Source organism: Mustela nivalis, assembly GCF_964662115.1.
Source record: "Mustela nivalis genome assembly, chromosome: 18".
Lineage (NCBI taxonomy): Eukaryota > Metazoa > Chordata > Mammalia > Carnivora > Mustelidae > Mustela > Mustela nivalis.
In genome coordinates, this window is record NC_139037.1 from 29,722,264 (window position 1) to 29,746,818 (window position 24,555).

At 44.2% G+C, this 24,555-nt stretch overlaps 1 protein-coding gene and 1 long non-coding RNA gene across 11 annotated transcripts in view; one reads left to right on the plus strand and one right to left on the minus strand.

The window, feature by feature from the left end:
• The window catches only part of CHD9 (chromodomain helicase DNA binding protein 9), a 221,324-nt gene that overhangs the window by 161,687 nt on the left and 35,082 nt on the right, over positions 1 to 24,555 (minus strand). For 7 of the 10 annotated variants that reach the window (XM_082712144.1, XM_082712160.1, XM_082712159.1 and 4 more), the window contains exon 1: positions 3,701 to 4,188. The exons of 1 other annotated variant lie outside the window; for it this stretch is intronic. The gene's annotated coding sequence lies outside the window, so the exon portion shown is untranslated. 2 more of the 10 variants (XM_082712156.1, XM_082712155.1) reach the window with 2 other exon arrangements.
• LOC309853743 lies at positions 19,438 to 24,384 on the plus strand. Its single transcript, XR_014305915.1, has 2 exons — positions 19,438 to 19,755; positions 23,551 to 24,384. It is a non-coding gene; the product is annotated as an uncharacterized lncRNA (long non-coding RNA).

Consider the following 24,555-nt stretch of genomic DNA (forward strand, 5'->3'; position numbering starts at 1 on the left):
AGACGTTCTGACCACACAATCTACGATCATCCCCATTTTTTTTCCACAGCAGTCTAGTCTCTTCCTTTATTGAGTTCTCTACAAGTTGTAATTTTACATTTGTTATTTACTTGCCCTGTTTCCCTGCTAATTACTTTCCCTGTTATTTACTTATCTGTTTCCACTATTAGACTATAAATTCTACAAGGTAGGAATCACTTAAGAAATTGTTATATAATAAATTGATTAATAAAGGAATCAATAAATTAATCTGTTTAAAACGAATGGATGTGAGTGACCTGGAGTTCAGAGAATGAATTACAGCTCAAAGTGGCTTTCCCTTCTCTGAGTTTTCCCTTATCACTTAATCAGCTTTCCAACTGTTTCTAAAAGGGAGGAGCAAAAGGTGTTCCCACAAAATTAACAGAAATACAGTGGAGATAAGGTCAGGAAGTTTTACGTGATGTCAAATAAGTGAGACAAATAGTAATGCTATGGTCTCATGGGAAGGAGAAATCCCTAAGGGCTACAATGACAAGAAATGATCTTATTCGCAAGGTGGAATTTGACCTGAGTATTCACAGACTGGTAAAACTCAGGGGTAGAACGGATGTGAGGGAAGCCCAAACAAGTAAAAGGAAACAGTGTCAGAAGGCAGTTATAAAACTGGAATGTGGCAACTTATATTCACAAAGTAGGTTAAGTGTAAAAAATCTAAGTCTTCTATCATGTAAGTAATCTGAATAGTTAAGACGGGTTAATCACCCTAAGACCACAATAACTACAAGACATTTAAAAGGTTACAAGAAAATCATTCTGTCTCCTCAGTGTCCATAAATCTCTTCTGATTCCAATTTTTTGGCTTTCAAAGTTTTTCAAACATTTATGACAATAATAGTTTCATGATTAATTTTCACTCTAACCAAATGCCTTAAGTTTCCATAGTGTTACCAATGTTCTGTATTCACTATACTGATATATAATGGAATTTTCCTAGTAGATCTATTATTTCAATTTTCCTTTATCCTTTAACCTAAGATTTCATTTTTGTCTTCTCTATTTCACTTTTTATTCCACTACATTTATAGGATTGATTAACACATATAACCCTTCAGGGTATCTAAAATCTTCACATGTACCAAAATTTTTATTTTACTACTGAAACTACAATGAATTTTACCTCTAAGTCTGTAATGCTTCTCCAGTTCCTACACCCTAAATTTATACAGTAAGCCCTTCCTTTAGTTCTACCTGGTTTCCATAGGTAAACTGCCAGTCTAGTTTAATGTCTTATAGAAGGTATTCAGTTACATTAGAAATGGGATTTGGAGTTAACAAGTCTCTAAAGATACTTCCAAGTTCAAAATTTTAGGATTTTATTAATCTAATCTTGTCATGAGTTTTTTTTTTCTTTAATACTGCTTTCTTTATTCATACCTGCCCACTTGAGCTTATTCTTTTAAAAAGGTTCTTTTAGGGTAAGGCCAGCTTACCACTGTTTGTTTCAAAACCTCTGCCTTTTTTTATACCTAAAACCAGATATAACTTTTATATTTCAAAGACCGATCTAATGGAATATTCAGATTTGGAGAACTATAAATTCAAGAAAACTTGGGTTCACAGAGGTTAAGAAATCTGACTATAGCTATACACTGAGTAAAGTGACAAAGTTCTGACTCTCTCCAATCAGAACTTCTTCCAAGAAGGTTTTACCAGTTACACCAGCACATTTTCCCTAATGCTAATTCTTATGTCCTTAGGACATCATCTTCTCCTAGTTAGTCAATCACAAGGTTTTTGTTTTTTAACTTTACAACACCCACTCTCCTGAAACTGTCGAGAATGACAAAGATGTATCAATCAAATCTGGGAGGCAACTACTCCCCCCCCCAAGCATATTATGTCTATATTATGTGACCTATAGTTTAAAGGAAACTCACCAAGCTGCTAAAGGTTGTAGAACACTATAGCTACTTAATGTGAAGTGTCTAAGCAATAAAGCAGACACAGTCTTGGAAGATACAGAATTCATGTTTAACTTGCTTAGAGCAAATATTTATCCAATATCTATCGTAGGGAAGGCTCCCTGCTATTAGCACAAAGTCCCACTTAATTTCAAGTTCTGTAAATCTAACAGAAATGAAGAAACACTATGTTCATCCTTTTGCACTGAAACCCCCTGCCCCCAAAACTAAAACACACACTCGTGCACACACACACATGCGTGAGCGCGCGCACACACACACCCTCCCTCCCTCTGCAATGTGGAATCCCCACCCCCACGGGGTACCTGCTGTACATTTAAGTGTTTGCAGACCTAGCCCTTCTTTTAAAAAAGTACCTGTACAATTATGCACAGTTTAGGTAGAGTAACATTACACGAGGTAAGCCCTTTTTTCTGTTCAAGATCCTAGTCGGTTAAGTAGAACTGGAGTTTGAAATCAGAGAAAAGGAAAAGGTGAAAAGCAGCATGCAAAACTGAGAAACTAAATTGTGATAGTGATTTTATTAATGAAAATAAACTTTATTTAGTACGGGGCAATCCTTAGGTAGTTATGAGTATTTCACATAATGGAGAAAAGTCACAGTAGTGTCAAATCCCAGACTCCCAGGAAAGTAGCTATGTAACACTGTTAATATCACAATTTAAGAAATTTTTTTGTCTACTTTGTTCCGAAAAGTTTTATTTTTCTTAAAAAAAAAAAAAAGACAAGAAAAAAAAAGCAAAACAGAACCAAAAAAGGAACAAACAGAAAGCACTCTGAGCTGGCGACTGCGACGACAGGCCAGTAAGACACCCAGGCTTTCCGGGTCGTGCTTGGCTTGGGGATGGATGTCCGCGAAGACAGCCTTGGAACCACCCATCACGTCCCACACCCAGAGCCCAAGAAAGCGGCAGCAGCCGCAGGGTCCCGGCCCCGCTGCAGACGTGGAGAGACCCTCGGGGCTGCCCCTCTGGGCGAAGGATCACAGGGAAGGCAGTGCGCTCGTAACCCGGCAGGCAAGGCCCGGGAAAGCGCCGGGGGCGTCCCGGGCTCGGGGACACCCAGCGCTCGCGCGGGACGCCCTGTCATGAGTCACGGAGGCGAGAAAGCAGGCGGGCGGGGGAAGAGGCTGCAGGATGGAGGGAAGCCCGACCCTCGGGAGGGAAGCGGGCGGACCGGGAGGCCCGGACCTCGCGCGGGGCGGGGAAGCGGGGCCCTGCCCACCCTGCCCTCACCTCCGCCCGACGCAACAGGCGCGGCGGCCAGGTCCCGACCCCAGGGTCTGCGGGCCGGGGGGGCGGGGGCAGCAGCCCGCAGCCATGACAGGCGCGGGGCGGGCCGCGGGCGGGCTGGGCCGCACGTGCGGGCAGCGCCCCCTCCCCAGCCTCCCCGCCGTCCTCGGGCGCGGGCCCCTCACCTCCGCCGCCGGCGGCGGCGCGGCCCGGCCTGCCCCGACCCCCCCGGCCGAGCGGCGGCGGCGGCGGCACGTACTCACCGCCGCTCGCTGGCTCTCGGGCTTCGCCATGACTGAGGCGCCCCCGCCGCCCCCCGCCTCGACCGAGACTGACACGCGCGGCTGGCCGGGCGGGGGCGGCCTCAGGCGACCACCCGGCTGACAGAACCCGCCCCCGCCTCTCCCCACCAGTTGAGCAGCGGCCGCTGCCCCGCGGTGCCCCCGGGCTTCCTCCCAACGCCTGGGGCGGCGGGTGGCAACGGCGGGCGGCGGCGGCACTTACCGGCGGCGCGGCCAGGCCCCCCTGTCAGCCCGGGGCCGGGAGGGAGAGGAGGGAGGAGTGAAGGGGCACCGCCTCCCCCGCGCCGCCACGCACCCGCCTGATTGGCCCAGTTCACTCCCCCAGCGCGACCCCACCAGCCCCTGCGAGCGGCACTCCGGCAGCACCGGCGCTTCCATTTGCATATTTGTGCCCGCGCCGCTGATTGGCCGGGACTCAGAGGGGCGGCTGTGACTGCGGCCGCTCCCGCCGCCGCTCCTGCCGCGTCGGGCGACCCGGGAGGGAGGATCCCTCTCCCCGCTTCCCTTGCCTCGCGGCCCGGCCCGACCCGGGACGGAGGGCGGCGGGAGGCGGGGTCGTCGCCCCGCTCCAACATGGCCCCGCCGCGCCGCCGACCCAATCGCCGGTGCGGTTACTGCTGGAGCCCCGGGCGGCCTCGGGGCGGGGAAGTGTTGGGGCCGGGCGCCCTCTGGCCGGAGCGCGGGGCAGTGCAGTGGCCCGGGCTCCCCTCGCCGCCCCGCCGCCCCGCCGCCCCGCCGCGGCCGCCACGTCAGGCCGCGCCCTCGCGACGGCCTCTCCCCTCCCCGCGGCCCCGCCGCCACGTCAGGCCCGGCAGGCACGCCCCGGCCGCGAGCTGACCAGTGGCGGGGTCGGCGCCGAGGTCACTCACGCGCTGGGCATCTCTCCGCCAGCCCGGAGCCAGCCGGGAACCGAGACGGTGTCCTGAGCCTCCCTTTTCAAAGGCGTGGATTCGGACCCGCGTCCTCCTTACGCTCTGACACCGCCGTGACACACGCCTGTGCTGTAAAATCCGGAGCAAGGAGAGTGGCGCCGCGATGATGCAGCGATTCAGCCCAGGTGCTAAGCACCTGCCATGGAGAAGGCGCCAGGCTTAGGAAAGACCCAGCCCCAAGTCCTGATGCAGAGAGCGAGCGAGCGCGCACCTCAAGTGGTGGAGAGCTGGGGCTGACACCTAGTCTTTCCGATGTTCAGGCCCACGTTCTGATTTGCACAGCTATGAAGGGAAAGAAAGAACAAACGGGGGGGGGGCACTGGTCTAGGAGCAGGTGGCCTACTAGAAAACCACTGTCCAACGAAGGTGTGGGGACACCTGGGTTCCCACTCGCTGTCTCTAATTAACTGTGTGACCTACATTAAATCATAACATGTCCCAGGGCCTCGGTTTTTCCTTCTGTAAAACGAAGAAGCTGGACAAATTTCCTAAAAGCCTTCCAGCTCTAAAATTCTACGGATGCCTTTCAGACTCTGGTCTGGCTTTAATACCTGATTAAAGCGAGAATGAGAGATAGACAAAATAATGGGATGCTAGGACTTCAGTCTGTCTACCTTATGTTTGTTGGAAACTTTACAGTTTCAAATCCATTGTGGGTGACATTTAGCATTCATCTTACAGTGGACAGAAAACTTGAATTTCAGACTCCACAAAGAAGCATAGAGCAATGTCACTGTGCTTGTTTATGCCTGACCAGAGGGTAATGGCTGCGGTATACAGAGTGCTAGTTTACCAGGTAATTTCTTTCTTTATATGCCCCCATGCAGGCCCTCCAGGGTGGATCAACACAAGTCTATTTAGCTCAGATATGGAAAGGGCTGGGAGGGAACCCTGCTGAGAAAGAAGTTACAATTACAGCTTTGATTCCTCTCAAGGATACTTAATAACAACCACATACTAGGATAAGAATGCACAGAAACAGTTCACCCCGGAGCTCCCTACACTACTTATTTGAATACTGCTTCTGTTTGCAAATTCAACCTGTTGAATCAAATGTAAGGCCAGTAACAGCTCATTTAGAGATGTTAGAGAATAAGACATTCCGTATTTTGTCTAAAACTTTAGCTACTTTTTCAGAACTTTTCTCCCCAAGAAAATTCACCTTTTCTTGAGTCTTTGAACATTACTTATACTTGGTGCTTAAAGAGCATCATTATGGGCATTATTGTATTCTATTATGATCAAGAATGCCCTCAGAAGTATGTAGACCTGTTTATCCTAATGAAAAATGGTCTCTAGAAAGCTGTTATTATTTTAAACTTACATCCATCTTTTTCTATGTCTTATTCCTCATTACTGGATTGACATTTCTCTATTTTTCCACCTAATAGTCTCCTTCCTTCCTTCCTTTTTCTTTTCTTTCTTTCTTTCTGCTTCTATTCTACTATGAATACACACTGATAAACTTTTATTAGTTTAGAGTCGGGGTTGTCTTTTTTTTTTTTTTTTTAAGATTTTATTTATTTGACAGAGAGATCACAAGTAGGCAGAGAAGCAGGCAGAGAGAGAGGAAGGGAAGTAGGTTCCCCACTGAGCAGAGACACCGATGCGGGGCTTAATCCCAGGACCCTGAGATCATGACCTGAGCTGAAGGCAGAGGCTTAACCCACTGAGCCATCCAAGGCCCCGTGACTCTCAGGTTTTGAGTAAAAATTTTCTGTAGGATTCTCTTATGGCTGAAGTGCATGACTTTTTGTGATATCTATTTTGACTGGTCAACTTATTTCTTTAAATCTCAATGGTATTCTCAGTCACTGAGGTTTCTGCATATATGGACTCTGAAGAAGTTATTGCAAAGGATGGCTCTAAATCCCAGAATTAAGAGGCTGGATCAGCAAATACTACCCTCTGCAATTTATTTTAATTATTTTTTAAAAGTTTTATTTAAGTAATCTCTACACCCCATGTGGGGCTTGAACTGATGACCCTGATGTCAAGACCTCCATGCTCTTCTGACTGAGCCAGCCAGGTGGCCCCTACCCTCTGCAGTTTAAATGAACAAAAGTCAATTATCATCAACAACAACAAAATCTAGCAACACTGACCTACCATTTCCTTCAGGCAATGGAATATCCAGAGGCAGGTGGTGGCAATGCTCTCCAGGTCCCTCTATCCCACTCTAGAGTAAAACTGGCTCCAGCAGTTCTATCCATTGCCATTCAAACCAAAAAGGTCCTCTAGTTGCAGACACAATGATTCAAGGCACCACAAAGCCTGTGCTTTGACAAAGAGTGGTTTTCCACACTCTGAAGGAAACATTCCACAAGCCCAACAGGTACCATCAGTCCTCGGTGGTGTGTTAAGAGTTTACATTTATTATTTCATTTTACTTCACAACCATTCTATAAGGAAGGGCTGATTTTTCCCACTGTACAGATGAATAGGGTCCAAAATCTTGCTCCACGGGTTACACAATCACTGAGTGGCAGAGGTAGGATTCAAACTTAGAGCTGGTTGATCCTAAAGCCTGAAACTCTTAACCATTACATTACATTCCTCCTTTAAGCAGTAGTTTTGAATTCCATATTTAGCAAGCAACCTCCTGGTTAGGAATTTGGCATCTTAGAAGGGGGAACTGCGGGCACCTGGGTGGCTCAGTTGGTTAAGCAACTGCCTTTGGCTCAGGTCATGATCCTGGAGTCCCGGGATTGAGTCCCACACTGGGCCCCCAGCTCTGTGGGGTGTCTGCTTCTCCCTCTGAACTTCTCCCCTCTCATGCTCTCTCTACTCTCTCTCAAATAGATAAATAATAATAATAATAATAATAATAATAATAATAATAATAAAAAGAAGGGGGAACTGCCCCCACGGGCATTTTGGGTAAGGACACCAAAAAAGGAATATCCCAAAACGCATACATTGAATGACATTTTCTAGCAAGTTTGAGGAATAGGAACCAGTGCTCTGTTCACTTTTGTGGGAAACTGATATACTCAAGATCCTAAAACTCACCTCAGACCTGTTAGAATGGCTATTATCAGACAAGAAGTAAGTGTTGAGAGTAACAGAGAAAAGGGAACCCTTGTGCACTGTCGATGGAAATGTAAACTGGTGCAGCCACTATAGAAAACAGTATGGAGGTTCCTCAAAAATTCAAAATAGAACTACCAAATGAGCCAGCAATTCCTCTTCTGGGTTTTTAATCTGAAGAAAACAAAACCTTTAGCTTGAAAAGATATCTGCACCCTGCCCCCATCCACCGTTCACTGTAGCATTATTTACAATAGCCAAGACATGGACACAACCCAAGTGTAATTTTTTTTTAAGTTTATTTACTTACTTAAGAAATCTCTATACCCAGTGTGGGGCTTGAACTCATGACCTTGAGATCAAGAGTCAAATGGACACTCTTCTGACTGAGCCAGTCAGGTACCCCTACCTAAGTGTCTATTAATGGAAAAACCGATAAAGGCAATGTGGTATGTATATACAATGGGATATTATTCATCCATAAAAAGGAATGAAATCTTGCCATTGCAACAGTACATGGACCTTGAGGGTATTAGGCTAAGTGAAGTCGGACAGAGAAAGACAAATACCACATGATCTCACTTATATGTGAAATCTTAAAAAAAAAAAAAAAAAAAAAAGCCCCGCTAAGCTCATATATACAGAAAACCGACTACCAGAGGAGGGGGAAGTGGGTGGGGAAAATGGGTGAAGAGGGTCAAAAGACACGAACTTCCAGGGCGCCTGGGTAGTGCAGTGTGTTGAGCAGCCATCTCTTGGTTTCAGCTCAGATTGTGATCTCAGGGTTGTGAAATCAAGCCCTATGTCAGGCTCGGCCTTCAGCACGGAGTCTGCTTGGGGTTCTCTCTCCCTCTCCTTCTCCCCCTCCCATTAGTATTCTCTCTCTCTCTCAAATAAATAAATCTTTAAAAAAAAGGCAAAGGATACAAAGTTCCAGTTACAGAATAAGCCATGGGATGTAATGTACAGCATGGTGATTCTAGTTAATAATACTGCATTGCGGGACGCCTGGGTGGCTCAGTTGGTTAAGCAGCTGCCTTCGGCTCAGGTCATGATCCCAGCGTCCTGGGATCGAGTCCCACATCGGGCTCCTTGTTCAGCGGGGAGCCTGCTTCTCCCTCTGCCTCTGCCTGCCATTCTGTCTGCCTGTGCTCACTCTCTCCCCCTCTCTCTCTCTGATAAAACAAATAAAAAAAAAGATTAAAAAAAAATTAAAAAAAAAAAATAATACTGCATTGCATATTTGAAAATTGCTAACAGAATAAATCTTAAAAGTTCTCATCCCAAGAGGAAAAGTGTTTGTAATTATGTATGGTGATGGATGTTAATTAGACTTTCTGTGATCATTTCCCAATATATACAAATACTGAATCATTGTGTTGTATACCTAAAACCAATATGTTAATTGCACCTCAATAATTTTTTCAAAGGCCTAGAACTGCAAAACTAAGCAGTAGACCCTATCTCAGTGAGACCTCCTAAAGTGACACTCATGGAATAGTCAAAATATCCTTGAAAAAAAAAAAAAGACCAAAATGAACACAACACTGTGTGTTAACTACACTGGATTTAAAAACAAAACAAAAAAAATCCTTTGGAGCACCTGGCTGGCTCAGTCCATAGAGCATGTGACTCTTGATCTCAGGGTTGTGAGGTTGAGCCCTCCACTGGGGACAGAGGTTACTTAAAAAACAAAAAACAACAAAAACAATAATTATTTTAATCCTTCATAAAAACGAGAGAAAGTTGAAAGACTCATGCTTCCTGATTCAAAACTTACTACAATGCTCTAGTAATCCAGACACTGTGAATTGGCATAAGGATAGACATATAGATCAATGGAATAGAACTGAGAGTCCACAAGTAAACTTTTATATTCATGGTCAATTTATTTTCTTTCTTTCTTTCTTTTTTCTTTTCTTTCTTTTTTGGTCAAATCATTTTCAAAAGAGTGCTAAGATATAAATCAAGGAGACTACTAGAGATACAAATGCTAGAGAATGAAGCTGGATCCCTAACTTATACCATACAGAAAAAAAAATAAATCAAAAGGGATCATGGACCTAAATGTTAAGAGGTAAAACCATAAAGCTCTAAGAAGAAAACATAGGAGTAAATCTTCAGGACTTTGGGTTAGGCAGTGGTTCTGTGTAGAGTACATGATACCATGGCATAAAGAATGAAAAGAAATATAAATTGAGCTTTGTTAAAAATAAAGAAACCAAAGAAAATACTGATATATTGAACATCAACATAGAAAAACTTCTGTGACTCAAAGGATACTGTTAAGAAAATGCAAAGATACTGACAGAATGAGAAAATATTTGCAAATCACACATCTGATAAGGGTCCAGGATCAAGAACATACAAAGACTTCTTACAACTCAATAATAAAAAGACAAATAACCCAATGTAAAAATAAGCAAAGTATTTTTGAATACTCCGAATGACATTTCTCCAGTGAAGATGGACAAATAGCCAATATGCACAAGATGCACAACAGCATTAGTTCTTAGAGAAACACAACTCAAAACCACCCTGAGATACCACTTCACATCCATTAGGATAGCTCTCATAAAGAAAGCAGACAATAATAAGTGTTGGGGAGCACATGGAGAAGTCAGAACCTTCTTAGATTGCTAGTAGACATGTGAAATGGTGTAGTCATTTCAGAAAACAGTTCTTCAAAAAATTACACAGTTATTTGATGACCCAGCAACCCTCCAAATGAAAACAGGCTCACATAAAAACTTGAACACAAATGTTCATAGCAACCATTATTCATCACAGCCCCCAAATGGAAACAAACCAAATGTCCGTCAACTGATGGATAACCAAAAATGGTTTCTCCACACACTGGACTACTATTCAGCCATAAAGGAAGATTAGGGGGTGCCTCGGTGGCTCAGTGGGTTAAGCCTCTGCCTTTGGCTCAGGTCATGATCTCAGGGTCCTAGGATTGAGCCCAGCATCTGGCTCTCTGCTCAGCAGGAAGCCTGCTTCCTCACCTGGCCCTGCCCAGCCTGCTGGTCTGCCTACTTGTGATTTCTCTCTCTCTCTCTCTCTCTCTCCAATAGATCAATAAAATCTTTATTTAAAAAAAGACCGTTTAGGGGCGCCTGGGTGGCTCAGTGGGTTAAGCCGCTGCCTTCGGCTCAGGTCATGATCTCAGGTCCTGGGATCGAGTCCCACATCGGGCTCTCTGCTCGGCAGGGAGCCTGCTTCCTCCTCTCTCTCTGCCTGCCTCTCTGCCTACTTGTGATCTCTGTCTGTCAAATAAATAAATAAAATCTTTAAAAAAACAAAAAAAGACCGTTTAAAAAAATGTTAAAAAAAAAAGGGGGGCGCCTGGGTGGCTCAGTGGGTTAAGCCGCTGCCTTCGGCTCGGGTCATGATCTCAGGGTCCTGGGATCGAGTCCCGCTTGGGGCTCTCTGCTCAGCAGGGAGCCTGCTTCCTCCTCTCTCTCTCTCTGCCTGCCTCTCCGACTACTTGTGATTTCTCTCTGTCAAATAAATAAATAAAATCTTTAAAAAAAAAAAAAGATTAGGTCCTGATACATGCTACAATATGGCTAAACCTTGAAAACATGCAGGGAGATCAAAGCCAAATACAAAAGACGACATGTTGTAGGATTCCATTTATGTAAGAAGTCCAGAATAAGCAAGTCTACAAAGACAGAAAGTAGATTAGTGGTTGCCAAGGTCTGGGTTGGAGGAAAGGGGATGAAGAATGGGAAGTGATTGCTAATAGTACTTTTGGGGGGTGATGAAAATGTTCTAAAATTAGTTTGTGGTGATGGCTGCACATCAGCAATGAAGTGTGAATTCTACGGTAAGTGAATACTACCTCAATAAAGCTATTTTAAAAAGTGATGCCTAGCCAGCAACTTCCAACTTTTTATATAAGTATTATATACATTAAATCCATATATATGGACTGTGTGTATATATATTCACTTAACCATATGTATGAACACATGTTGAGACAAAAGGAACAGATATATATACATATATATATTTTTTTAATATTTTACTTATTTATTTGACAGAGAGAGCATGAGCAGGGGGAGCAGTAGAGGGAGAAGCAGACTCCCTGCTGAGCAGGGAGCCTGATACGGGGCTTGATCCTGGGACTCCAGGATCATAACCTGTGCCCAAGATAGACGCTTAACGGACTGAGACCCCCAGGCATGCCAGGAACAGATACATTTTACTTACTTTTATCAAATTAGTTGCGCAGCGAATAATTTTTTAAGTCTGAAGATTACTGATAGTGGCACTTTTATTTCTCATATTGTGCTTGCCAGTACTGTGACTTTAGTATAATTTACTTAATTTCCATGCATTTAAATACCTACACCATATATCTGTACGAGGCTGGGTGCAGGGTCAATTACGAGAGATATTTATATATCCCTATATAAGTAATAAATTATTAATAATAAATGTGTCATATAATAAATATGAAAAATATGTGTATAAAATATCTTCTCGCTCATCTTTAGCAACATTCACTTACAGGCTGAGGCACTAAAGAAAATGTTCTTTCAAAAAAAAAGAAAAAAAAAAGAAAATGTTCTTTCACAGACCGATGATAAGTACTTCTAAAGGCTATGGTATGCTTTTTTAACCTTTCACTCATTTTATGTTGGTTTAAATTTTTATTTAAATATTTTATGCCCCCTGATATTATAGACTATAACATAATGTCCACCTTTCTGCAATAATGAGTAGTAGCTTGAAGGGGTCAGACACTTTTCCAGTCCAGGAAAAGAATCTTGAGAGGAACTTTAGTTGGTTCAGCAGTGAGCAAAAACTAACTTCACATTATCCTCTGGGAGTTGCGAAATCTCCTTAACTCAGTGAAGAACAGAGGTTCTTTTTAGGGCAGGAGTGAAGGACATCACTAGAAAGCTCTTTAACCTTCTTTTCAGGCTCTTGTTCAAGCAAATAGAAAAGAAGGGTAGGTAAGCTTTCAGCCGTAGCTTAAAGCACCTCAAAGCTCATTTGAAAGCGAGTTTCGCACTGTTTTCAAATCTGGAGGCTGCTGCTAATAACAATATCCAAAGGATATGTTCAGCCAGGCAGCCAATTTTCACACTCCTGCTCTTGAGGCCTATCTGTTTAATCTGGGACAGATCGTAGGGCCTGTAAGTTTGATCTAGTTTATTCCCATGTTTAGCCAGGAATATATTTCAAAGCACGATCCTGCCTGACAGTTCAGATCTTCCACTGGTCTGCTTTCACAAACAGTTGCTTGTCCTAATCTTAAAAGGTCTTCAGGAGAAAAGAGGTTTTGCTGTTTTCCTTGCTCTTCCTTGAGCATCTCCTTCCCTTTCTTTGTGAGTCTGCTTCTCTTTGGGGAAGGTAAGCACTCCTGGAGGAGTTACTTCTAAATCAAGTCTGGAGAGATCAAATGCGTGCAATGCAGCTGCTACTTGAAAAATGAGTTCATTCAACAAATATTCCAAGAGTGTCTATGAAGTGTCAGGCCCAGGGCTGGGTGCTGGGAAGACAATGAACGAGACAGAGATGGTCCTCTGGCCTCATGGCCATCACATTCTGTGATGTAAATACCCACTAATTAATTATTTTTATTAACTTTGGTAATACTTAACCTTCATTTACAGGTATCATAATTGTTGTGCTTAAAAAAAAAAAATGTGTGATCTGTACCATATAACCGAAGGATTGGTGGAAACCAGAGACTTTAAGATGTCTAATCAACTAGTTTGCTTTATAGGCATTAGGGAAATCTTATTTCAAGAAAAAACCATCCTAATGCAATTTAAATCCATCTTGTCTTGTTTAAGCTCCAAAAAAGAGAAACTTGTACCAGGTTCCCTATGAATTTTTCTTGACTTGTTTTGCTCCATCCATACTAGCCATGACTATGATGTCACCATCTTTCCATGATCCCACTAGCCGAGTTTCACGGTCCTACTTATGCCATGGGAAGAGCTTATAAAACTCACATTGTTAGAAATAAAAGAAATCCTTTAACAATTGCCATAATCTTTTTTTTTTCTTTAAATAACTGGGTAAGCTTTCCCTTGCCTCATAAGAATTTAAGAAGGGCTATCATTCCCATTAAGATCATCTTTTAAAGTACTTCTATTTTATCAAGGCGTCATTATGATCTCTTATGCAAAAGCATTTGGAAATTATTGGAATTCTTGGACGTTTGGGTTGAGGATATATATTAATTATAGTTATTTTCTTTGCATTGAACCCCATGGTTTGTTTTATGGAGGCTGAGTAACGACATGTCAACCCTGAAAATTAATTCCAGGTTATATGATTGAAAAGACAATTTAAATTTAATAGCAGAGAGACCTCAAAAAGTTTTGCTAAAAATCAGTGTTGGGGTGCTTGGCTGGCTCAGTCTGTGAAACATGGGACTCTTGATCTCGGGGTCACGAGTTTGGGTCCCACGGTGGGTGTAGAGATTACTAAAATAAATAAATAAATAAATAAATAAATAAATAGATAGATAGATAGATAGATAAGCAAGCAAGCGAGCGAGCGAGCAAGCGAGCAAGCAGGCAAGCTTTAAAAATAAACTAGTGCAGCTCTTTTCTCTGCTTGCCATTAGGTGTTAAGAAGTTAGTTAGCTTGCACAATTTACGTAGAAGTCTTGTGTGAAAACGAGGACGGGAGCCGGTCTGTGTTTCTTTCTTTTTTTTTTTTTTTAAGTTTTTTTTGTTTTATTTATTTGACAGAGAGAGCTCACAAGTAGGTAGAGAGGCAGGCAGAGAGAGAGAGAGAGAGAGAAGCAGGCTCCCTGCTGAGCAGAGAGCCCCATGTGGGACTCGATCCCAGGACCCTGAGATCATGACCCGAGCCGAAGGCAGCGGCCTAACCCACTAAGCCACCCAGGTGCCCCCAGGTCTGTGTTTCTTAACACAATAAAGTCATAGGAATAGTTAGGTCTCCTATGGGCACACAGTTGATGTCTCCAGCTTTCCACATATCAGACAAACATTCTGTCTTCCAGAAAGTTCGGTTAGGTAGAGGCCCCCAAAATACTGTTGTCAGAGAACCGGATGTGTTCTGAAACGAGGCGAGTTCTGCCACGCCGACAGGGCGCACTCAGGTGATGGTTAGCAACAAGACACAAGAGTGAAGAATGAGGCCAGATCCTCTGGATATCAAATGTACAATTGAAATTTTTTCCTTTTCATAGCTTATCTCAGCGGCATGTAGGACTGCCGAATTTTTTTCTCATACTCAGCAATTTTTGGCTAATACCGCGGAGCCCTCTCTGTCCAACACACAGTACCCTGGCTCCTGGAGGATACTTCTCTTTGTGTTTCCTTGGCAGAATGTGTCCTATTTGGCAAGAACATACTGATTGGGGGGCACCTGGGTGGCTCAGTGGGTTAAAGCCTCTGCCTTTAACCTAAAGCTCAGGTCATGATCTCAGGGTCCTGGGATAGAGCCCCGCATCCGGGCTCTCTGCTCAGCAGGGAGCCTGCTTCCCCCGATCTCTCTGCCTGCCTCTCTGCCTACTTGTGTCTGTCTGTCAAATAAATACATACTGAGTGATCTGTGTGAACTCTCTGAAATGTTGGGCTGGCTCACTGACTGCCCCTCCTCTTTCTAGATAAAAGAAAGTGACTGCAGTCTTTTCTCTTCCTCAAACACACCACCCTCCTTGTCTCGGGACCTTTTCACCTTCTATTCCTTCTGCCTTATCCCTGGTTCCCCTTAGGTCCTGCAGAAATGGCTTCTCAGAGAGGCCTTCCTTGACCCCCTAGTCACAGTCTGCTTCCTTCTTAAATGTATCACCGTCCAGTTTGCGTGTTTATTTAATTTGTCTCCACCCAGTAGAAAGCAAGCATCTGTTGGCAGAGACAGGCTGTCTTGCTGCTCCTGGAAGAATTCTCAGCACCTAGAACACAGGTGCTCAGTAAGTGGGTATTTTATTACGGAACGAACTGTTGACCCAACATACCTATAATGTGCTAACAGAATAAATTGCTGTCACTGGGGATTATCCCATCTGGTTTTGAACAAGACACTGGAAGCCTCTATCACAGATTCTCAAATCTTTCTGTGTATTAGAATCACCTGGGAGGAGCACCTGGGTGGCTCAGTCAGTTAAGTATCTGCCTCCGGCTCAGGTCATGATCTCAAGGTCCTGGGATCGAGCCCTCAGGGAACCCGCTTCTCCCTCTTCCTCTGCTCCGCCCTGCTGCTTGTGCTCTCTTTCTCTCTCTCAAATAAATAAATACAATCTTTAAAAAAAAAAAAATCACCTGGGAAACTTAAAAATGACCTTTGCTTAGATCTTGCCCTGAATGACGGGTGATAAGTCTCAGGCATTAGCACGTTTGAAAAGCTCTTTGTATAACTACTTGTGTCACCAAGGCAGCAAAGAAGGGCTGTAAGTGACATGGAACTGAATGGTTACCTGACTACCAAGGTCTCATCCTCTAGGTGACAGGGTCACCTCCGTCTAGGGCAACCCAAAGTGTTCTTCAGACGACCCTGTATCTTCTAAATACAGGGCTCATTATCACAGAGGGGCAGAATTAGGCACAAACCATTTGAAAAATGAACCTGTAAGGAAAGAGAAAAGGGGGCGCCTGGGTGGCTCAGTGGTTAAGCCGCTGCCTTCGGCTCAGGTCATGATCTCAGGGTCCTGGGATCGAGTCCCGCATCGGGCTCTCTGCTCGGCAGGGAGCCTGCTTCCTCCTCTCTCTCTCTACCTGCCTCTCTACCTACTTGTGATTTCTCTCTGTCAAATAAATAAATAAAATCTTTAAAAAAAAAAAAAAAAAAAAGGAAAGAGAAAAGGCATCCAAGTAATCGAGGTGCATCTCTTAGGATCTGCTCTGAAAACCTCCTAGCAAAGGGAGCAAGTTCCAGCGCACACCTTTTTTCCTTCAAAAAAGAAAGCTACACACACAAACCCCTTCACTTAGCTCTAGAAGTCGCCGGCAATCAAGCAATCAAGTATCAGAGCAAACAAAAAACAATGCTCCCAGAAGAGGGAACAACTATCCAAATTTCATTCTCTTCTCTGGAGGAATCAGAGGCCAGGTAGTAGTAGGTTCAGAAACAGTTGCCCATATTTTTTTTAAGGTTTTATTTATTTATTTGACAGAGAGAGAGGGATCACATGTAGGCAGAGAGGCAGATGGTGGGGGGGGGGGGGAAGAAGCAGGCTCCCCGCTGAGTAGAGTCCAATTCGGGGTTCCATCCCAGGAGGACCCTGAGATCATGACCTGAGCCTTAAGTGGCTTAACCCACTGGGCCACCCAGGCACCCCAGTTGCCCATAGTTTTCGTAATGGCAAACTCTAAACTTTAAGACCTTATTTATGATTGGGACCTCCACTTTTTTTTTTAATGGAAAAATGTTTTTTTGCATCAAGCCATTCAATTAAGAAAGAGGCTTTTTTCCTTTATTTTTCAAAAATCACCATCAGAAATGTTAACATAAGCGAGGTCAATGCTGAAAGTCCATCGGTTTCCCCTCCAGTAAGAAAAGCCAAATGACTCTAATAAAATGGAGAGGACACATGATTAGAAGTAGAAATATTTGAGTTATAGTCCAGGCTCTGCCACTGGCCAAGAGAATAAATGATCAGCAATTTTTTTCCTGCCCATAAGATGAGAATCAAGAATCATAACACCTCTGGTGTCTGTTTCCATTGTTGTTTTTTCATAAACATTCCCTGGAAATGTTACAGTGTGCAAAGGAAAATTACTGGTCTTCTGTCTTGCAGGTGAGCTTTTAAGAAAAAAAAAAAATTTCCAGTGGTTACAGTAATTAGAAACACTAATCTAGGTTATACTATGTGCCCAGCAAAGTGCTTAACAAAAACATAACAAAACAAAAACTGTATACAATCAATGCTTGCCTTGTGCCACACTCTTGGCACACACCGGCTACTAGGGAAACTGAATCCATTAGACCAGAACGGTAGGTAGATCAACAAACAGGGAAAGCCATTTCCTTTGCAGCAGGGGAAACTCAGCTCAGCCAAACACAGAAATAACTCTGAAAAATCCACTTATTCATCCCCAAAAGTCTATTTCCACCCCCAGATCTAAATTTTTTTCATTTCCCAATGGTGATGTTGAGACCGTGGAAGAGACTATTCAAATTCAGAGACTCTCCAGTCAGTCAAGATTAGGACAGCAAACTTGAGTAATTGTGAGTTCAACAAGCTTCCACTCAAGGTTTTCAGTAGATGAGAGGCTCTGGGAAGGTGGAAAATTGACAGCAGTTTTGCAGTAGATCCTAGGACAGCTTAAAACACCCAGAACCCCTGCCTCCTAATTTCTCAAGGCTAGAAACAACCTTTGGTAGATTATCTGGCTGAGAATTTGCTGGGACAGGTATGGGTTGAAAACCTGTGTGATCCAGGTAAATCTTGAACCTTATCTCCCCTTAGCTTCCTGATTCACCAGTAAAACAGAAACAAAAATATCTCCTTTGCAGGGTTAATAATCTGAAGCTTAGTGGTGATATCCACAAAGTTAGTACCTATTAGGTTATCAGTAAATTATGGCTCATTTTTGAAAGTCAGCTGAGTGATTTTCAAACTTGTGAAAGGTTGATGTATTTGCCAAATCGTGTGAAGCAGGGAAAGTTTTTCAGTAGCAAATACGACTGTATTGTACACGATCAAGATAATATCACAAAAAGCACACATCTGTTCACCAAAACCAAGAAAGAAAATCCCCCCCAAGCAAGCTATTGAGTTGGGTAATGTGTCAGACTCTCCCCTCTAATATTTGTTGGCTACCTGTTGATTTGATTTATGCCCAAGGTTGGAGCCAGCAGCGGCAACTGTAACCAGACAAGCAGTGGTAGGCAAAGGGAGGAAAGAACTATCCTTCTGGTGAGCGGCAGCCCTCCATAGTGCAAACCTCTACTGATAACGCTTTATACTAGAGCTGATAAACTAATTCGGCGATTTTGAAGCTTTTTTGAAAGCAGGAAAACTCTTTCTTCAAAAAGTTTAAATTTTTTTTATTTTTGGCAGAATCTCAAGATGTAAAACACAGAAAAAGCAGAAGCCCCAAAGAGAAAACAGAACAAAGGCTGAACTGTCTTTCTGCAAGCCCTGGGATCCTTCCAACCTTCCCCACCCCTCACAGGCATTTCTGAAGTCTTCCTGGGCTTGGAGGGACATACTTTGAAAACCCTTAAATCCAGCCCCTCATTCTGCAGATGAAGAGATGAAACCCTGAGAGGCTGAGACCTACCAAGTTTGCACAGTGAGTTTGTGCGAGAACCAACATTTGGACCAAAGCCTGTGGCTTCTCAGCTTAGCATTTTCTCCCTGCACTAGGACTACTCAGATGGAATTAGTTTTTCCAGAATAACCCATTGGGTTAAATAGATGAGGGTGAACCTTGATAAAGGGGTCCACTTGGCAGAAGTCAACTCCCTAAAAAATATACCTTCTCAAACTGTCAGGTTGATCAGATGTCCCACCTTTGCCCACCTTTCCTATCATGGTCCACAAGGCACCAAAATTATCTGTTTTGTAGTAGAGATTAAGAAATTAGCCTACATATTCCCCCTCTCCCTCTGCCTGCCTCTCTGCTTGTGATCTCTCTCTCTAATAAAGAAATAAAATCTTTTTTAAAAAAGGGGAGTGGGGCGCCTGGGTGGCTCAGTGGGTTAAGCTTCTGCCTTCAGCTCAGGTCATGATCTTAGGGTCCTGGGATCAAGCCCTGCATCCGGCTCTCTGCTTAGCAGGGAGCCTGCTTCCCCCTCTCTCTGCCTGCCTCTCTGCCTGCTTGTGATCCCTGTCAAATAAATAAATAAGATCTTAAAAAAAAAAAAAAAGAAAAAAAGAAAAAGAAAAAAAAAATTGGCCTGCACAGTGTATCCCACTATCTTGAATTAGTTGCCAACATTTATTTTTTGTTTTTTATTTTATTTATTTATTTGGCAGACAGAGATCACAAGTAGGCGGAGAGGCAGGCAGAGAGTTGCCAACATTTAAAAATCAGAAGGTCCTATCTAAAAATCTGGATTTCCACCTTCTATTGAGACTGAGAAATTCTAGCAACACTGAGCTCTCCAACTCAGTTGATCACATACCCAGGAGCTGAAGGGAGGCATGTGCTCTCCCATTTGTTGTAGTCCCCACTGGTCCCCACTACTTGTGCCCACTGCTGTCTGTTCCCTCTAGGTGTTGGAGTTTGTGACCCACGGTCTTCTATTGCTTACTACGGCTACAGAAGCAGTTTTGAGGACTGAGCTTATGGCAACCATGGTAAACTTAGGACACAGCGATAGGGGACAATCTCATTCAAAAGATGAGGTGGGTGTCATCATAAATGATGCTGCTTTCCTGCACTGACTAAAGAGGAAACGTTCACAGTTTCCTGACTCATTTATTTTCCGCGGGTTGTTAAATTAACCATAGACTAATAGCGTTACAAGTCCCAGAGCCGCTTTCCCATGTGTCCCTAGTTACAGCACAACGCCCAATGCTCCAAGCCCCTCAGCTGCACTATTAAACCCCACATCAGTCTATTCCTGAATCCCAGGCCACCTCACTCACCACCACGGTGAGAAGGAGCAGGAGGAGGGCCCCAGGACCATTCTCGGGATGGGGGGCCATGTGATCCCGGTAGGAGACAGGAAAGGGACCCAGTCCTGCTCTCCTGGCAGTGACAATCCACGCTCTCCCAGCAGGTTCTTACTTCCTCTCCACACTTCCCCAAACCTGTTACCTCCACACACACCTCCTCCGGTCCAATCACCTTGCCCTCCTCTCTCTTTAGTATTTACAAAAGTATCGGGTAAATTCACACAATGCTTTCTGAAGTTGGTAACTGTCTATTTTTACTTTAGCCTTTTAACGTAAAAGTGTGTAGGATCGTTAACAGAATTGTAGGGATCGTGATTAGTAAGTGAAAAGGACATCTGGAGATTTAAAAGGCCTTCCTCTCAAATTAGTGCCATAGGGCTTATTTACTTGACCCAAAGGGCCACCTCTGTATCATTCCCTCCTCCAGGACTTTGTTCAGACAGTACTTTCTCAGTGAGGCTGTCCCTAACCACCTTAAAATTGTGACCCTCCCCCCCTCCATCCCACATTCCCTAGTGCCTTCCCTGCTTCATTCTTCTCCTTTATCACTTATGTCAGACGATACACTTATCATATTCTACTAACTTTTCTCCTCTACCCTCACTAGCACATAAGCTCCATGGGGTAAGGCTTTCTGTCTGCCTTACCTCTTCAGCGCCAGGGTGGTGCCTGGTCTGTGTTAAATGCTCACTGAAGATTTGTTAAATAAAGGAACTGGTCAGGCCCAAGCCTCAGGGTGACAATTAACTTCAACAATCAACAGACACAAAGTAGAGATGCCTGAGTGGCTCAGTTGGTTGAGTGCCTTCGGCTCGGGTCATGATCCCAGGGTCCTGGGACTGCAACCAGCATTGGGCTCCCTGCTCAGCAGGGAACCTGCTTCTCCATCTGCCTGCCACTCCTCCTGCTTATGCAACCGTGCTTTCTCCTTCTCTCTCTGATAAATAAAAACTTTAATAAACACACACACACAAAGTAGCACTTTTTGTGACAAGAGTGGCTGAATACTTAAAAGCTGGAAGGGACCTCAAAAGTTTGGACACTGTCTTTCCTTTATGTACACACATTTTGGAATGAACATATATACATTTCCTTTCTTAAATACTCTCAGAGATGAAACATAGTCTTCTTTTTAAAAAGAAAATCTAGAATAGATGTAGGGTAGCCCATCTGGGAAGCAGGACACTAAACGAGATGACTTTTCTTCCCCCCCAAATGCGACAGTATACCCACACCATGGGTAAGGTGTGGGGTGTGATGGTGGTGAGTGTGCATGGGCGTATGTGTGTGTGTAGTGTGGCATTGTACCTTTAACTAGATCATGAACCTTTCTTCTTTTCCTCTGAGCTAACAGTGATGGAGCCCAGTTCTTCATCTGAACTGTGTCCTAGTAAATGCAAGTAGTAAAACCTAATTTGAAAATGAAGCAGTGGGTGTTCCCTGCTACTTAAGCCTGCAGCACTATGTGTTCCAGCCGTCCTTGGGGAAAGAGCTATTTATTGTGGGGTGGGTTTTTTTTTGCTGGTATTTATACCTTTTCACTCTGCTTCTTTGAATTCTTTGACCAGCACACTTGGGAAACCTCGTTTTATTTCCCAAATACAAACATTATGAAACCTGAACTTCTGGTTCAAGTGTTCTAACTGGGCACCAAGATCAGCGTGTAAATTGCCTGGTGGATCCCAGACCAGCTCAGATTCAGGCCGGCCAAGTGTATGCGCTCTGGGTGCTGATCTAACAGGCCAACATGCTGAGCGGAAGTGGGGTCAGCACTGAGAAACAGGCCATTTCAGCAATCGAAGCTTGGATTTTGGAAAAATTCTCTTGGTAGACTCCTGGAAGGAGGGGCAGCCCCTTGAGGACTTCTATCTAACAAGGAAGGTATTTCCTCTGTGTGGGCTTAGCAAGAGTGGACGTACCATGAACTGGTATATAATAGGAGGGACGCTTCCGTGAGAAGGGAGGAACACAGAGTAGGTTAAGAATCAACAGATTTGGGGGCGCCTGAGTGGCTCAGTCTGTTGAGCACTGCCTTCAGCTCAGGTCATGATTCTAGGGTCCTGGGATTGAGCCCCACATCATTGGGCTCCCTGCTCTGTGGGGAGCCTGCTTCTCCCTCTCTGCTCTCTCTAATAAATTAAATCTTAAAAAAAAAAAGAGTCAACAGATTTGTGTTTCTTTTCTGACTCTACCTCAACACTTAACATAGGACCTTAATTTTTTTTTTAAGATTTTATTTATTTATTAGAGAGAGAGAGCGGACACACAGAGAGACAAAGAGGAGAGGGAGAGGGAGAAGCAGACTTCCTGCAGAGCAGGGAGCCCAGCATGGGGCTGGATCCCAGGACCCTGAGATCATGGCCTGAGTCAAAGGCAGACTGGGCCATCCAGGCACCCCCATCATATGACCTTAATTTTTGAAGTCTGAGTAGCTTCATTTATCAAATGGAATCATGATCACTGCCTTACCTACTTTTCTGGGCAGTAGGGAGGACCAAAAGACAAAAGTAGATACAAAGTATTTTTGAAACTATAAGGCACTAGAGAGCAGTGTGAGGTTAATAAACATGAGACAAAATATCTTTTGCTGCTGCTGCTGCTGCTGATGTCAGAAGGGCAAATGTGTTCTTGAGGGTCAGACATATCAGAATGTTTTAGACTTAGCCCTTCATCTGCTGTGTGATGTAGGGCAAGCCCCGGGGCCTCTCTGAGCCTTAGCTTTTTCATTGCAAGATAGGATGAATGCTCCCTACTTAATGAGGCTGCTCTGAGAATTAGATGGGGCAATCTGTCTGAAATCCTGTGCACACAGAGACCTCACAAGCGTGAGCTCCATTCCCACGTACCCTAGGTAATGAATCACGATCTCAATCAAGGGACTCTCCATTTGCTGTTTTACTTCATTCATCCAACTCTCTGTGTGATCTGCTCAATTCTTCTGTAAGCCTAAAACTGTTCTAAAAAGCAAAGTCTATTGATTTTGTTATTTATTGAGCATATGGGGCATAGTGATTGGGAAAGGGGGACTCTGGAGCCAGACTGCTTGATTCTGAATCACAGCTCTGCCACTTTCTAGCTGGATAATCTGGGGGAAAGGCTTCTAACAGCTCTGCACTTCAGTTCGTCCATCTGCAAGCACTATGTAAATTTGTGCTCTTAACATAAAACCATAATTACTAGACATTGTACTCAGGGGAATACAGGGGTAGACGAGGCAGTGTTTCAGCGAGTTGCTGTGCAATCACCTGCCATTATCTTCCATGGTTGGCCCAGAGAGGTTAAGTAACTCCAAGGCCACGGCAGCTGGTTAGTGAAGAAGACTCCGGAAAGAGTAGTCAGGACTACTGAGAGAATTCCAGAGTGCATGCCATTTCTCCTCTACTCCAGGCCGTGCAATCAGATTCAAGCCAGGAAACAGAAGAGTCCTGGGTCTACCAGAGGGGGATTCTGGAAGCTGGAACTGGTCCTGTAATTCTGCACATTGCTGACCTCTACCCTCTTTCTACATCCCATTCCTTACAGTGCTGTTCTTGCCCAGGAAGATACGGATCTTCCTGCAAATTGCAGGCCCGGAGTTTATGGTGGAGATGACCTGAAGATACCACAGCCCCTACACCACTTGCATTTCTTTTGCGCTTATGAATCCTGAGCATGAACAAGGATTAGGTCTCTTGGAGACCTACCGAAAAGGGGGCAGATCCACGTTTGGAGGTAGGGGTGCGGGCGGTGGGGGGGGGGCTCTCAATACTGGGGGCTCTCCTTAGGAAAGGAATACATGAATTCAAAATGAGAGGCCAGGCCTTGGAAGGGATACATGTAAGTGAAACGTCCTGAAGTTCGAGCGTAATGAGCTTCCTAGTAATTCCAGCTCAACTCCTATAGTCACTGAACTTCCTTTGTTTCTCCCTTCACTCCATCCCTCTTCGACCCTTTGTCCTTCTATCCAGCTCACGAGCCCCAACTCTGATGACTAGTCTCTGCTGTGCACCAGGCAGCAACTTCATACGTTTACATTCTGATTTAAAAACAGGACTTGGCTCCGCTCTGCAGGTTTTTATCCAAGTCATGATACATGCATAGCTTTTCTTGATCTAAAAGAAGAAAACGATGTACAAGTAATCTGTGGGTGATGGGCAAACACACTACATGGGCTGTGAGACTTGGTAGACCCCACTCGAGCTGGGGCTATGGTTTTCTATCTATGTTTGTAAACAGGGGCAGGCTCTTCTATGCCTGGGACATCCAACAAGTAAAACCATCCTCTCAGATGGGGAGTGGGGAGAGGCTTAACAACCTAGAGAATGTCACATAGCTACGCATCATTCTGTATAATTGATAGAATATTTTTACACATGGCACCTGATCTAATGTGGTTTTATTTATACACCCATTAAGACAGATTGGGGACTGAGGCTTAGAGTGACTTGCCGAGGTCACAGAGCTACTCGCTGGTAAAGTCAGGCTTTGAAGAATGACTCCAAGTTCAGTGCCCTTTCTAATTCGACAGGAACTGCAATTTTCACTTAA